Source organism: Arvicola amphibius, chromosome 9 (genome assembly GCF_903992535.2).
Source record: "Arvicola amphibius chromosome 9, mArvAmp1.2, whole genome shotgun sequence".
NCBI lineage: Eukaryota > Metazoa > Chordata > Mammalia > Rodentia > Cricetidae > Arvicola > Arvicola amphibius.
This window is the reverse complement of record NC_052055.2, coordinates 69,847,633-69,864,330: the sequence shown is the minus strand read 5'-3', so window position 1 is coordinate 69,864,330 and position 16,698 is coordinate 69,847,633.

Sequence of the window (16,698 nt, the reverse complement as noted above, 5' to 3'; positions counted from 1 at the left end):
AGGGCCAGCGAAGGGTGGGGTGGCTCAGCATGGCCCTCTGATTCATCTTGCATGGTTCCTAAGGTCTCCTGAGGTGATACAGGCCTCAGACATCAACACAGACCCCAGCTGCAGCTGGACCATGGACCCAGACATGACCCAGGGCAACAGCTTGGGCCCAGACGACATCCGGGCTCTGAGTGGAAGGAATGGCCACTCATGGTTCTGGCGGTTGTATGGCCGCTGAACACAACCAAGAACTCAGGTTGTTGCCCAGACAGGGCTTCATATGGCCTTTGGTGTCACCATAGGACACGGGCATCAACATAGACCTTGGCTGTGGTAGAACCATGAACTCAAACATGATCCTCGACAGCAGCCTAGGCCCAGCTGTCACCATGGCCCCAGATCGTGGCAAAGGCTGCCAAGATCGGGTACGGCCCCAGCTGCAGCATGGCTCATGGACCAAACATGGCCCTAGGAGGCAGCCCAGTCCATGGACATCAACACAGACCCTGGCTACTGTAGGACCAGGGACCCAGACATGGCCCTAGGTAGCAGCCCTGCCGGGCATCACCATGGCCCCAGGTGGCAAGCAGGCCTCCAATGTTGGCGCACTCCTCACCATCTTCAATTCTTCCTTTCTTCATCTTTCCACAGTGCATGAACCATTCCGCTTCTCTGTCTCTCCCGTTTCTCCACTACATATTTCCTTAGCATAATAGGGCCCACATGCCAGGAGCTGCAAGTCACCAGGCAGGCCCATGACGGTCTGAGGACCCCGCCAGGCCCAACTTCTTATGTGAGTTCTGGGACTCAAATGCGGTCCTCAGGTATGTGCAGGAAATGCGTTTCCCCACTGAGCAATCTTTGCAGCCCTTACTTTTCAGTATTTATAACTCATTCATTAATCTACTCATTCACTACTTTTCATGCTAGGGATTAAATCCAGGGCCTCAGACAGGTTACACATATGCTCTACAGATGACGTCCAGCCCCCTCTCTCCTTCCCTCCCTCCCTCCCCCCTCCCTTCTTCCCCTCTCCCTCCCTTCCCTCTCTCTCCCTCCCCCTCCCTCTCCCCTCCCTCCCTCCCTCCCTCCTTCCCCATCCCTCTCACATCTTCCTGGGGACTGAACTCAGGGCCTCACTCTGCTGGGCAAATTCTCTACCACTGAACTACATTCCCAGGCCACTTTGTTTTCACACAGGGCTTCACTGAGTTGCCCAGTGCATCCTTAAACACATTCTGTAGTTCAGATTGGCCTCAAACCTGTGATCCTCCTGCCTCAGCCTCCCTACCACAGACTTCCAGAATCGTGAGCATGAGTCATCATACCCAGATTACATTTTATTTTAATTTTTCATGTCATTGCTACCAATACAATTATTACGTGAAAAATCGTGGCTCAGTGGTTAAGAGCACTGACTGCTCTTGCAGAGGACCCAGGGTCAGTTCCTCCCACACAGGATTGTTAACAACCACCTCTAATGCTGGTTTCAGGGGATGCAACTCCCTCTTCCGACTTTTGGGAGCCCTGTACTCATGTGCTCATAAACATATGCACACAAATAAAAATAAATTTTTTTTTGAAAAAGAAAAGTGTGACTGGTTATGTTACTAAAGTTAGAGCATAAAGAAGAATATACATTCAATGTACATGAATATTTGTTTTTAGTTAATTATTAAACCAAACATTGCTGCCAGTCCTCTAACAAACTCCCAGATATTTAATATTACCTAAATCTAGTGATTAGTATATTTCATTTATTTTACTCTTTCATCATTTAAAAAATATGTTGGGTGGTGGTGCACACTTTTGATCTCAGAGGCAGGCAAATCTCTGTGAATTCAAAGCCAGTCTGGTCTATAGAATGAGTTTCAGGGTAGTCAGGGCTACAGAGGAAACCCTGTCTTGAGAAACAAAACAAAAGAATATATATAATATGCACATATAATATATAATGTATGTTGTATATGCATGCACAGTCTCTTGTTTTGTTTATATATGTGTTTGTATATGCATATATATATGTATATATATTTATTTAGTGTTTTGAAGTCAAAGGCAGGAAGATCTCTGTGAGTTCAAGGCCAGACTGGTCTACAGAGAGAATTCGAGCAGGGCTATATAGTGAGACCTTGTCTCAAAAATAAATAATTTTTTTAAAAAAAACCACCTTTTAGTTTTATGTTTTTCTGTGTTAATACAAACTTATGATACTAATTTATAGGCCAGCTTGAACTAATATATGACTGTCTGTCTATATGCGTGCGTGCGCACACACATACACACACACACACACACAGAGTAATAATGTCTTCTCAAGTCAGGCGTGATGGCTTACACTCTGGGCTGTACAGCAAGTACTAGACCAGCCAGGGCTTATGGTAAGACCCTGTTTTCAAAAGATAAAATTGAGTAAGTATTTTTCTCATCTTCTAGAGGAAGAATGAAGTCTGAAGGCCACATTCACCTCCAACTTGCTGATAGATTGTCTGACGTGTGCCTGCTCCACCCTGCTGGGAGCAGAGCCAAGGATGGGGTTGGTCTTGACTTCTCTGGTTTCTAAATGACCAGGCAGGCACAACCAGGCAGAGTCCTTGGCAGACGCAGCCAGCCTGCTGGTGTCCAGCGCCCGTCTCAGAGGGATGTGCTTCTCATGCCGGCGGAGACCGTGTTTTACAGCATGGGTTGGGATGACTTGTGACGATGCCGATTCCTGAGGACTGCTCTGGCTGTGTACCATGGAGTGTGACCGTGACAGGTGACAGTCTCAGGACCCAGCTACTTCTCTCTGCACTGCCTGGGAAGAGAGGATGGGGAGGGGTTAGGAAGAGCAGAACACGGAGAAGTTTCTGGAAGACCTATGAAGATGCTGCAGCACCTCTGTGTAGACAAGGAACAGTTCCATGGGCTGGGGCGTGAAGACAGACTGATGACGGTAGACGTACTGGGACACTGTGTTTCCCCATCAGCAGGAGAGAGCTTGAAGCTTGCAGCTGGGACGTGGGTTGGGGTTCTGAGTCCTCTTTTGAGATGGTTTCTTTACGTAGCTAGCTCCTTGTCACCCTGGGAATAGAAACTAGTGCCACTTGGCAGTCCTAAAAATAAATGCAGGCCAGACAAAGACAGAGACCTGGGTGTTTGAGAGCCAGAGACTGGCTAGGACTGCAGAGGCCTTCCCAACCAGCCACACCAAGCCAAGATCCCTATGAATCGAAAAATGTTTGATCTGATGGAATCAAAAGAATTTAAGGCTTGGGTATGTAGCTCAATTGGTAGAGTGCTGGCCGAGCACTCATGAGGCCCTGGGTTCGATAATGGCATCACATAAAGTCAAGTGTGGTGGCATGGTGGTCTTCTCCCTTTACTCCAGCATTAGGTGTACGTACAAGAGGATCGGGACTTTGAGTGTGTGGCCAGACTGGGATATGGACGATCTTGTCAAGGAAAAAAAATCAAATGTGCAGTTGTTTTCTCCAGTGGCCTGGTTTCCTACCAGCGACACTGGCCCCTTAAATCAAGAGAGGCTTCTGCACTCTGCCACTTGACGCCTCTCTAACCTCAGGGCTGCCCCTGACAATCTCTCATCCGAGTGTCCCTTCTAGATATCAGTTAAGGTCTCCCTCGGAAGGGCAGAGATGACTAAATTCCACAAATGACTCTGGGCCATCGCCAGCCCAGGTTTTGGTTGTTTATCCTGCTACAGCCCGGGCCAGCTTGATCACTTCGTCCTCCTGGCTCAGCCTCCTGAGGGTAGGATTATAGGTATGTACCACACCCCCATACCCCCAGCTCTCCAGCCTAGTCTTTAAAAGAAGTCTAGCTGCTTCTGCCTCAGTTTGGAGTCCCTGGACTGTGGATCAAATTGCTGGGAAAAATCCAGGCAGCCTCCACGCATGGCAACCACCCCAGCAGAATGCAGCCGAAAGAGGACAAGTATCGCTGGCTTTGCTCCCAAGTCAATCATAACAGCAAGTAGTGCTTGTGTGAAGTCCTTACGCTTTGGGGTAGTTTTCTTGCTGTGTAGACATTGTTTCAACACATAGTGGTCCTGCTTGGCCTGCAACCTGCTGTGCAGATCAGGCTGACCTTGAACTCTCGACCTCTGGAGTGCCGGGATTAAAGCACGTTCTATGTTCATGGGGTGGATTTTATATGGAGCAGACATGTGGAGATCTGGTGCGAGCCTTCTCTAGGTCATTCCATCCTAATGTGATCCTTAAGGGTGGTACCTTTAGCTCTGTTTTCGGAGGGCGACATGGCCCTGCCCTCTCACAGCTGGGAAGTAGTGTATCCTGATTCCAAAGCTAAGAGACCACTCTACCTCTCAATCCCACCCCCAGCCATGTCTTCCGTCTTCCTATTCCCTCCATTCTCTTTGGAAGGCTCCTCCCTCCCCAGGTTAGGAGAGATGGCTCAGTGGGTAAAATGTTTGGTGTGCAAGCATAAAGATCCAAGTTCAAATCCCCAGAATCTATACAAAGCTCCTCAGAGAGGAAGGAAGCAGAAACAGGAGGATCTTGGAAGCTGCAGGCCAGCTAGCCTGGTGTACACAACAGTAAACAAAACAAAACAAGAAACCCTGTCTCAGACAGGAGGGGGGGCGGGGATGAAGACTGACATCAGATTGTATTCTAACCTCCACACATGCCATGTGTGTGGCCACACTTACATATATGACATGTAGGGGGCAGTAAATAAGAAACAAAGCCCTCCCAGGGTAGCTGTCCCTCTATGTAGCGTACAGACAGCGCCTGCTGGCCACAGAGCTCTAGACAGAATGGAGTCTGCCGTGACAGCCCTGAAGCTGCCACTCACTTCTTCATAGGCCTGTTTCCTCACATGGAGTGACAGGGCAGAGCAAAAGTTGTCTGCCCTCTGGAGCTTCCAGTGACTCACCCCACAATCATGTAATCGAGGGCCTGCTGTCTGGCGGGTCCTGGGCTGGGTACTGAGGCAACATGGTGCCTGGCCTGTGTCTGCGATCTTGAACCTCTAGAGCCAACAGGGAGGCAGTGAGTGTTCTCCTGCAGCTGGAGCATCATTTGCGTTATCGAGTTTTTTTAGAAAAGCAGGACCCCTCCTCCATCCCCAGCACAGCCAATTCTCTGAGTGGACTTTCTGACGTTAGGACCTATCTCTACAGAAGAGACAGGCAGGGCCAAGGAAATGGTTTGGGTGGGAAATAGTTGCTGATGCACACACACCGTGACAGTCTGACTACAGATGCCCAACAGCCACCGAAGGAACCACGCACTGTGCCCCTGTGGTCCCCATACCATGAAGGCTCCGGCAAGAGGGTTCCTGGGGCTTCCAGTCAGTCCATCCAACTGAACTGTCAACTCAAGTTTCAGTGAGAAAATGTGGCTTAAAAAATAAGATGGAGGGGCTGGTGAGATAGTTCGGTGGCCAGAGACGCTTGCTCCGGAGCCTGACCACCCCAGTTCAGTCCCCAGGCTCACATGATTTATTGTTGTTGTTGGGTTTCTCAAGCCAGGGTTTCTCTGTGTAACAGCCTTAGCTGTCCTGGAACTTACGCTATAGACAAGGCTGGTCTCAAACTCACAGAGAGTCGCCTGCCTCTGTCTCTGAGTGCTGGGAGTAAAGGGGGGTGCCACCACCGCCCTGCCCTGTCTCTCTTAGGCTGACCTGGGCTTTCTCCTCTAGTGTGGAGGAGGTGCTGCTCCTCTACTCTGTGCTGGGAGAACAGGAGCTGTGTTTGGGGAATTTGCGTGTCTCCACATGTTTCCCCCTTAGGCTTAATTAATAGCCAGGCGGGTGTGCTTTCAGGTTGGAGATAATTCCCCTTAGGATGTCAAAGGCAGTGCTCTTTTTCAATGGCGCGGCTGAACAATCAGGCACTACTTTGAGTCTCTGTCCTTTTGATGTGCCTCTGCTTTCTTTCTGTGAGTCTGAGAGATCGCTCTTTCTCTCTGGGTTCTGAAACTCCGTGGCGGTGCCCTGGGGAATAAGCTTTCACTTGCTCTTTGACCTGCTCAGCTTGGAAATTCAAGTTGAAAAACTCTTGAATTACTTCTTTTTCCTTCCCCTTTCTCTCTCCAACTAACCTCCACATGTCCCTTTTGACAGGTCTTCAATGTTGCCTGGGCTAGCCTTGGACCCTGGGCTAGGGTATGCCTCCTACCTTAGCCTCCTTAGTAGGTGACACTGCAGGTACCACAGTGTCTGTCCTGTTTCCCTTTTTGGATGGTGTGTGTGTGTACGTGTATATATGGGGCACTTTTAGTATGGTCTTTATTTTATTCTTATTGTAATAATTTAATAAAGAATAGCTGGGCTGGAGAGATGGTTCAGTGGTTAAGAGCATTGCCTGCTCTTCCAGAGGTCCTGAATTCAAGTCCCAGCAACCACATGGTGGCTCACAACTATCTGTAATGAGGTCTGGTGCCCTCTTCTGGCCTGCAGGCATACATGAACACAGAATATTGTATATATAGCAAATAAATAATTATTAAAAAAGAATAGCTATTAATTAATTAGTTTATCTTTGATTTAAAAATTTACTTATCTTGAGCTGGGTGGTGATGGCGGCTCACATCTTTAAACCCAGCACTCAGGAAGGCAGAGGCAGGTCAATCTCTGTGAGTTCAAGGCCAGCCTGGTTTACAAGAGCTAGTTCCAGGACAGGCTCAAAAACTCCAGAGAAACCCTGCCTCAAAAAACCAAAAAAATTTTACTTATCTTTAAAGTATTATTTATTTTTATTCTCTATATATGTATGTTTATATGTATGTGCAAAGTTCACGAAAGCCAAAAGAGCCTTGGATTTCCCCTTAGAACTAGAGTTACAGATGGTTGCAAGACAGTGTGTTGGTGCTGGGAACTGAACTTAGGTTCGCTGGAGGAGAGATACTGTGTTCTTGATGGCTGAGCCATCTCTCTAGCCTGGCTCTAGGAGGATCTGGCGCCCTCTATTGGCTGGGTTTTTTGTTGCTTTTTGTTTTTGTTTTGTTTTGAGACAAGGCTTCTCTGTGTAACAGCCCTGGCTGTCCTGGAACTCGATTTGTAGATCAGGCTGGCCTCGAACTCACAGAGCTCCGCCTGCCTCTGCTTCCTGAGTGCTGGGACTAAAAGCGCATGCACCACCGCCCGGCTCCTAGCCTGTTTTACTTCACTTGTCTCAGACACCCCAGGCTGGCCGCTTGCTCTCCTTGCGGCAGAAGCTGGCCTTGAGCTCTTAACCCTCCTGCACCTCCCGGTCACTGGCGCAAAACTTGCGTGTCCTTATGCCTGGATTATGCAGCTTAGACATGAGGCAAGGGCCTTATGCATCCTAGGCACACACTCTTGACTGAGTTACACCCCTGACCCTGTTGTTTCCTAAGACACAATCTTGCTATGCAGCCTAGGCTGGCCTGGAGTCCTGGGCAACCCTCCTTTCTCAGCCTTCTCCGTGCTGGGACTAAGGTTTTACAGCTCACCTGATCCTGTCTTTAACTTCCAGTCCCCATTCGTTGTTTTCATTGCTGCCACCATGTTTTTAATTCCTAAGGCTTCATTTTGTTCTATGAATGCTCAGTTTTCTATTATCTGACTTTTATTTCATAGATATAGCATCATATCTGAGAATAAATAATTATTTTGGGTCAGGTATGGTAGCACACACCTTTAACCCCAGCACTCAGGAGGCAGAGGCAGGTGGATCTCTGTGAGTTTGAGGCCAACCTGGTTTACATAAAGCATTCTAGGCCAGGGCTGGATAAAGGACCATGAGACCCTGCTTTAAAAAAAAGAAAAACAGGGAAAAATGAAGTTAATTCAGGCATGATGGCACAAGCTTTTAATGCTAGGACTCGGGAGGCAGAGGCTGGCAGATCTCTGTGAATTCAAGGCCAGCCTGGTCTACATAAAGCATTCTAGGCCAGGGCTGCATATGAGACTATGAGACATGTGTACAGATGGGAGTGAGCTGAGTGTCTATGTGAGTGTGTGTGCACGTGTGTGCAGGTGGAGTGAGCTGAGTGTCTGGGTGAGTGTATGTACACGTGTGTGCAGGTGAGAGTGAGCTGTATGTCTATGTGAGTGTGTGTGTGTGCACGTGTGTGCAGGTGGAGTGAGCTGAGTGTGTGTGAGTGTGTGTACACGTGTGTGGAGGTGGAGTGAGCTGTGTGTCTATGTGAGTGTATGTACACGTGTGTGCAGGTGAGAGTGAGCTGAGTGTCTATGTGAGTGTATGTACACGTGTGTGGAGGTGGAGTGAGCTGAGTGTCTATGTGAGCATGTGTACACATGTGTGGAGGTGGAGTGAGCTGAGTGTCTGTGTGAGTGTATGTACACGTGCGTGCAGGTGTAGTGGGCTGAGGGAGCCCACTATGAAGGGAAGCCTGCATCTTGGCTGTCCTTGCTGGCCGAGGACTGGGCTTCCTCAGCCGCCCTCTCTTCCGCTGCCCCAGCTGGTCGTCCTGTTGTATTCATTTTCTGGAGTCTGTTCCTCAAAATAAAACAATCTCTGTAGCCTCTCCGGCTTCAGGAGGCAGGAGGGGAGTGCATGAACTCCGTCCTCCATCTTTAATTAAAAGTTGCTCCAACTGGGTTTTCTGTTGTCGCCTCAAATTCCACCGGACTCCGAGTCACGCTTTCATCTTCCGCCACAGAATGAGCTGCTACTCCATATAGTCTTCTTCCTGCCCCTGCTTTCCGTCACTCTGTTACCTAAGCTTCAAAACCCTAGGGTCCCTTTTGTGTCTTTGTTTTCCTGGTCTCCTATTTGTGGAACAAGGTCACAAGGTTTCTCTCCTCCCCACCCCCCACTCCCTTCCTGGGTTCGCAGCGGCCTGAGACCTGTCTTCTCACAACAGGGCAGGACGTGGTCCTGGGGAGACATCGACCAGCGTTACCCTCCCACACAACATGTTCATAATTGCAAAATAAAATAAATCTTTTTTTTTTTTATTCTGGGACTGAAGACATGGCTCAGAGGCTAAAAACATTGGCTGCTCTTCCAGAGACATGGGTTTGATTCCCAGCACCCATATGGAAGGCCCTGGGGAGTGGTCAGGGTGTGAGCCACATAGAGCTTCACAGTCATCTGTAGCTCCAGGTCTTGGGGATCCAGCACCCTCTTCTGGCCTCCTCAGGCACTGCACACATGTGATATACAGGCATACACATAGGCAAAACTCCCATACACATTAAAAGAAAATGGACATGGTAATGAATGCCTTTAATTCCAGAACTTGAGGGGAGGGGAGGGGCAGAGTTCTATGCCAGCTAGGACTATGAGACCTGTCTCCAAACAAAAGAAGCAAAAAACAAACAAACGAATGAACGAATGGACAGACAAAAACAAAACAAAAACCAAAACAGGAAAAAAGGAGGAGCCAAAAGTGATGGTGCACACCTATAATCTCAGCATTTAGCAGCAGGGCCAAGAGTTCAAGGCTATCCTAGAGGCCAAGATGGCCAGAGTCTGTTTCAAAACCAACCAAACAACAACAACAACCAAACGAACAAAAGGCTTAGCAGGTACGAGCAGTTGCTGTCCAGCGTGGCGATCAGAGTCCAATCCCTGGAACACACAAAAAGCCAGATGCCCAGATGCCGTGATGAACACCTGTAAGCCCGGAGCCCCTGCTGCAGAGAGAGGTGGAGACAGAGCCAACGCCTAGAAGCTCCAGGGCCAGGCAGCTTGGGGTCCTAGAGGACATAAGCGCAACCGGCAGAGACCAGAGACCCTGTCTCAACAAATGAAAGAACCTCTCATCTGCACGTGCACACACACATCACACACACAATGGTGCACACACATCACACACACAATGGTGCACACACATCTCACACACAATGGTGCACACATATCACACACAGAATGGTGCACACATATCTCTCACACACAGAATGGTGCACACATATCAAACACAATGGTGCACACATATCACACACAGTATGGTGCACACACATCACACACAGTATGGTGCACACACATCACACATCCAATGGTGCACACATATCTCTCACACACAATGGTGCACACACATCTCACACACAAAGCAACGTAATAAAATCTGAGGGGACAGCTGTCACAACCACCATACATAAACTGGACAACCCTTCCATGTAACATGAGGGTCCTGCTTGTTGGGGTTTCCGTCCTACCTGGTACCCCACAGCCGGCATGCCCCAAAGAAAATCACACAGAGATCTCCATAAGTCATAAAACTGATTGGCCCATTAGCTCAGGCTTCTTTGCTTATCACTTATATTAACCCATTATTCTGATCTATGTTAGCCATGTGGCTCAGTACCTTTCACAGCAGGGCAGATCACATGTTGCTTCTTTGAAGTCTGGGCAGGAGTGGGAGGAATGGGCTTCCTTCTTCCCAGAGTTCTGTTCTCATCGCCCTGCCTCTACTTCCTGTCTGGTTGACCTGCCTATACTTTCTGCCTGGCCAATCAGCGTTTATTTAAAACATGATTGACAGAATACAGACAATTCTCCCACACCACTTCCCCCCCTTTTATTTTTTTTTAAACAAAGGAAAATATGGATAGTCCATTTTTGGGGAATGTGGGCGTAGTATTCCAGGCTACTTCTTGCTGGTTGGGGGTGCTGATAATCTTATGGGAACCTAAAGAAAATTTAGAGTTATAAAGGAGGAAGCCCATTGCTCCCTCTCCTGCTCAGACTCCGAAGAAGCAACATGTGATCTGCCCCGCTGTGAAAGGTACTGAGCCACATGGCTAACATAGATCAGAATAATGGGCTAATATAAGTGATAAGAGTTAGCAAGAAGCCTGAGCTAATGGGCCAATCAGTTATAACCTAATGTAGACTCTCTGTGTTATTTTTCTTTGGGGCTTGCTAGCTGTGGGGTACCAGGTGGGACAGAAACCCCAACAAGCAGGCCCCTCATGTTACAATTTCAGGCCTTTGCATAAACATATTTGATGCTGTCCAGAACAAAAGTCCGCATTTCTGGGCAGAGCAGCAGCTTCCACCATCTGCCTCCAGTCTGTCTGTCCAGGTGGAACCCTCCCGCCTTTCTTGCAGGCCTCCCTTTCAAATCCTCCCTGTGCCCAACCACACCCTCCTCCTGGCTCTGCTCAGATGCCCAGAGGAGTCACACACACAGATCCTTTCCTTTCCCTCCTGCTTCTGTCAGCTGGCTCCCCGGTTCCTTGAGAGAGACTGTCTAACCCATTTTGTATTTTAAGACCTCATCAGTGTCTTGTATGCTGGACATGTCAATAGGTTTTGAATGGGTGAGTGGCGGGTCTGCTACATTTCATTATTCATCTGCCCTTCTCTGTGGCCTTCGCTGTCGTATATTAATAACACTCCTTAAATAATGATGGTGCTTGGAGGTGTCGGGAAGGATACTCCCCGTAGAAAGCTGCCTAGGGCGGCAGAGACTGGAACGAGTTCTTTTCTTTGGTGGGGATGGGGAAGGAGGATGTCACTATGTAGACCAGCTGGAGTAGATTCTTTTCAAGTCTTTTAAGTTTTGTGTGTGTGCGTGTGCACATGTGTGTCAGCCGTTATTCCTCAGAAGCCATCCACTTAGTTCTTTAGACGAGGCTATCTTTCCAACTTGAGGCTCCCCTGAGTAGGATACACTGGCTGACCAGGGTACCCCAAGAGGGAGGATTCCTGAGTCTGTCTCTCCAGTGTTGGGATTTCAAGTATACACCATGCCTTTCTTTTTTTAACACGGAATCTGGGATCAAACTTGGGTCCTCACGCTTGTGCCGCAAGCATGTGACTGACTGAACCATCACCCCAGCCCCTGCTGAGTGCTAATTTTTTTACTTAATAGTTTACGTTACTACATAGTGGTGGTCGCTTTGCCATCTGCTCTGTGACCCCTACAAGGCTCCAGCCCTGGGTCTACTAGTGGTCACTGGTGTTCCCCAGAGACCCCAGAACCAGCCTGGGTGTAAACCAGAGGCTTAGTGAGCAGTGAAACTGGGGAGAGGGGTTCAGTTAACACTTCACCTGGGTGTCAAGCAGGCTCAGTTAACACTGCACCTGGGTGTAAAGCAGGCTCAGTCAACACTGCATCTGGGTTTAAAGCAGGTTTAGTTAACCTGCACTGGGTGTAAATCAGAGGCTTAGTGAACACTGAACCTGGGCAGAGGTTCAGTTAACACTGCACCTGGGTGTCAAGCAGGCTCAGTTAACACTGCACCTGGGTGTAAAGCAGGCTCAGTTAACACTGCACATGGGTGTCAAGCAGGCTCAGTTAACACTGCACCTGGGTGTCAAGCAGGCTCAATTAACACTGCACTGGGTGTCAAGCAGGCTCCGTTAATGCTCATAAACTGGCTGTATGCTCTGGGATAAGGAAAGACACAAGTCAGCTTGGGGTCCTCTCTGACACAGACACAAAATCAGGCCTGGGCTGGTGGCAGACCTGTGGCAGCTAGGCACAGAATGGCCTCCTGGAGACAATGACAGCCAGCTTCTCTCAGAGAAACCTGAAGGGAAAAAATGGCGCTGCAGAGGTGGGGCGGGGCATGTACATAGAAAAGAGCTGCAGGTAGGGGCAGGTCCCTGGAGGGGAGGACTTAGGAAACTTCACACTCAAGCTGCTGTGCTGAGCCCTCCCCTCCCCACCCCTGCCACGGGAGCCCCGAGAGTCAGAGAGTCATGCCTTATCCAGAGAACACATTAGGCTCAGGCCTGTGTTGATGGAAGGGACTCCTTCCCCATTTCCTCTCCTCCAAACGCCCAGTGATGGTTTCCAGACCACCCCAGGGTCCCATCCCTCTTCCTAAGCATTTTGTACTGAGCTGAGTTCGGAGCAGAGCTTCGTGTGCATGTGTGCACGCGTGGGTGTTGGGGGGCTGAAGGGGTAGGGGAAAGGTGGAGAGAGTGGGGTGGGATGGGGGGTGAAAGATGATTCAAAAAAGAGGGAGGCCTGGCCCGTGTAAACTCAGAACCCTGTTCTTTACAAAGGAATGAAGTCATCCTAGATGAGAGCTGCAGGCCGTGTCCCTTTCCCTGGTCATCTGAAGTCTGTTCTCTCCCCTTCATGACCAAAGTCTCCAGAACACAGCTTCAGCCAAATGCTCCTCCCCTCCTCTGGCTCCTCAGCTGACTATCTTCTGGGGTGTTCTGTCCTTGGGTGCCATTCCCAGGCCTCTGCCTCTGGGGCCCCTGTGCTGGCCTGGGCTAGTCCTCTCTCCTGGCACTGTCTTTTGAGACTCCCCATCTTCTTTCATGGCCGCACCTCTTGCTCTGTAGACAAGTCTGGATCAGATGTGTTTCACCAAGGTCCAGCTGTCCACCTGGCAAGATTGTTCTACTGTCTCCAAGACCAGGTGAGATTTAATCTGCTTTGTCCTGACTTGGTGAGTGGGTAAGGACCCTCCCTGGGATGTCGGCCTCACACCTCGGAACAACCTCTTCCTTCTCCACTGAACGCTAATGTGTAAGGCTGTAGCCACTGAGGTATATCTCAGGCTTGGGCGGAAACTTTCAATATCTGTCTATTCTTGGGGTGTGTGCATGCCACTGAGTGCATATAGACGTCACAGAACAACCTGTGGCAGTCGGTTCTCTCTTTTGATCGTGTGGGTCCTGGGGAATCTCAGATCTCGGCAGCAAGTGCCTTTTCCCCTGCTGAGCTGTGCCAGCCCAGTCGGCTCTTTCTGAGATGAGGTAGCCCAAGCCGTCTTCCAGTTCCTTGGTCTCCTGAGTGGTTAGATTACAGGATAGGCATATACCACCATGTCTGGCTGCTACTCCTTGCCCCTCCCTCCTCTTCTTTTTGAGACAGGGTCTCATATAGTCCAGGTTGGCTTCAGACTTGCTATGTCTCCTGTTTCAGCCCTAAGATGTCAGGTTACAGGTGTGTGCCACCTCTCCCAGCCCACCTCAGCTCTTCTCTTTCTCACATTTGTCTGGTGTGTGTGTGTGTGTGTGTGTGTGTGTGCGAGTGCGCACACACACACATGCTGCGGTGTGCATGCAGAGATCAGAGGACAGCTTTCAGGAGCTGGTTTTCCACCATATGGGTCCTAGCAATGGAACTCAAGTTTAACTAAGAACTTCACCTACTGAGGCACCCTCCCGACCCCAGTTCTTCTCCACTCCCTCGGCCCCGACAGGATAGCCCTGGCTCTCCTAGAACTCACTCTGTAGGCCAAGCTGGGCTCGAACTCAGAGATCTCCTGCTTCTGCCTCCTGAGTGCTGGGATTAAAGGCGTGTGCCACCACTGCCTGGCTTCTTTTCTTATTCGTGTTTATTTCTTATTTATGTTTTGAGAAAGGGTCATGTATGTCGAGACAGGCCCAAGCTGGCCTGCAAATTTCTATCCTCCTGCCTCAGTCTCTTTCTGGTCTAAAATGAAACATTCCAGCTCTGGGTTCTCTCTGCCCAGCTCAAACTTGACATTAGCAGCTTACAGGAAACCCCTGGAGACTCCCCCTCCCTTATATCCCCTTCCCCTGGAAGACAGCCAGGTTCCGAGAGTTCTTGCTACTCCTGCAAATTCCTTAAATCTCCGTTGCATGTACATCATACCTGATAGGACATTGCCACGGATGTTTTCAAACATGCTAATAATGGAAGCATTCTGTTCCCCCCCCCCCATTTTTTTCATTATTTCTCTAACCTTGGCCTTGCAGGGACCCTGCCTGGTCCTTTCCTTTGCTGCCCACTACACTGGAATCCGTAGCACACCTGAGTTCCCCTCTCTTGAACCAACACGTAGCACTATCAGGCTTAATGCCTTCAAGGCTTTATCTATCTCCATTATTTCTGGGCCATAGAAGCAACTCCACCCTGACAGAGCCTTTGTGCCTGTCCTGCCCACTCGTCCCTCAGAGCAGGTAGTGGCCAACTTGGGGCCAATCCAGGTCCCAGGAAAGCAGGGACCCTGGTAGGACACGCCCATTCCACCTGGCACGGCCAGTTACCTAGGGGGTGGCCAGCCCCATGCCTGTCTGGACCCTCTGCTAGAATGATGGACCTTTCTGACCAGGCAGGTACAGGGATAGGCCCTTTCTAAAACTTTTGTTTTTTACATCACTTATTTATTTTACCGGGAGAGGAGGACTCTAGTGTGCAGAATGGAGGAGTCAGTCGTCTTTCACCACGTGGTTCTGGGGATTGAACCCGGGTCTTCAGGCTTGGCAGCAAGTGCCCTTTCCCCAGGAGCCGTCTCGCTAGCCCTGTTTTCCTAAACTTTTGCTCCTGAGGCCAGGCGAGGGGACCAGGCCCCGAGGGTGGGACTGCTCTGCACCCCGAGGAAGGGGCCTCTGAGTGTAAACCAATCACTGGCCGGTGTGTTAGCAAAGCCAGGCTGCCGACTCCCACTTCAGACAAGGCTGCCTTTGTCTGCCCTGCCCCGAGGTGCTGCAGAAGGCCCTGTTAGAGTATTTCCTCAGGGCGGTTCAGCCTTGCTCTGTTGCAAACCCGGGTTTACCTCATTCAGCCTGGAGAAGAACATCAGCTGGGGGCTCTGAAAGCCACTGTCTAAATCCTACCTCTGAGATGCTCTCGTTTCTCTCGTGAGCATCTCCAAAGAAGCAGTAGGCACCAAGCGTCTCTTCTTCCTTTCCCAGGGGACAAATTCGGCCCCCACCTCCTCACATTCTGTAGCCCAGGCTAGCCTTGAACTCAATGGTGGTCTCCCTCCCTGCTCAGTCTCCTGAATGCTGACATTACAGGCACGAGCCACCATGTCTTCTGAGCTACCTGCTAGCTAGTTAGACCGTGCCTCAGTTTCCTTGTCTAAGAAATGAGGATACGGTACTTAGTCTAGAGTTGTGGGGAATCAAACACAGAGCTTCTAGAAGCATGCAGGACATATTAAAATCTCATTAAATGATAGGTTTTTTTTTTTTTTTTGAGATAAGGTCTCATGTAGCCCAGACTGACCTAGGATATATGAACTAGAACGACCTTGAACTCCTGATCCTCCTGCCTCTCACAGGCTGGGACTACGAGTACAGGCCACCCGTACGTATTACTGTTAGAACTCATCCTTCCTTGTGGAGGTCTCTGACTTTGGGTCTCCACATTCTTCCTCCTTCCTTTAGATTTTTTTGTGGACTGTTTCCTAAGTCACACGTTGGAAGAATCTGGAAAGTCCCAACAAACAGCAGAAGGAACTCTTTGGCCCCGGGTGAGGCACGGGTAAGGTCTCCAAGGCGTTGGCTGCACCCTCGCGCGCGGGCAGCGTCCTCTGTAGCGGGTCCGCTTTGTCTGGAGCGCCCTCTGCGGGCTGTGGGCGACAGGCCCGGGACAGGGTGGCGGTTCTGGAAGGGGGAAGCCGGCCCTGGGTGTGCAAGGAATCCGGCTCTGGAGCGCTTCTCCACCGGGGCAGGAATGCTAAGACCAGGACAAGCCGCTGGCCGCAGCCAACACCCGTCAATAGCGGGGAAAACTCGGGCTGGGGAAGCGGCTCGGCAGTTAGGAGTGCTGGCGGCTCCTGCGGAGCGCTGGAGTTGGGTTCCCAGCACCCACATGGTGACCCATAACCATCTCGAACTCCATTCCCTGGGGATGCGATGTCCTTTTCTAGCCTCTGCAGGCACTTAACACACATTCAGGCAAGTTATTCATAAACATAAAATAACCTCCAACAAACAGATAACATAGGGGTGGTGGTGGCACACACCTTCAGTCCCAGCGCTTGGGAGGCAGAGACAGACAAATGTCAGCGAGTTCCAGGACATTCAGGACTGTTACACAGAGAAACCCTGTCTTGGAAAAAAAAAAATGAAAGAAAGAAAGGAAGGAA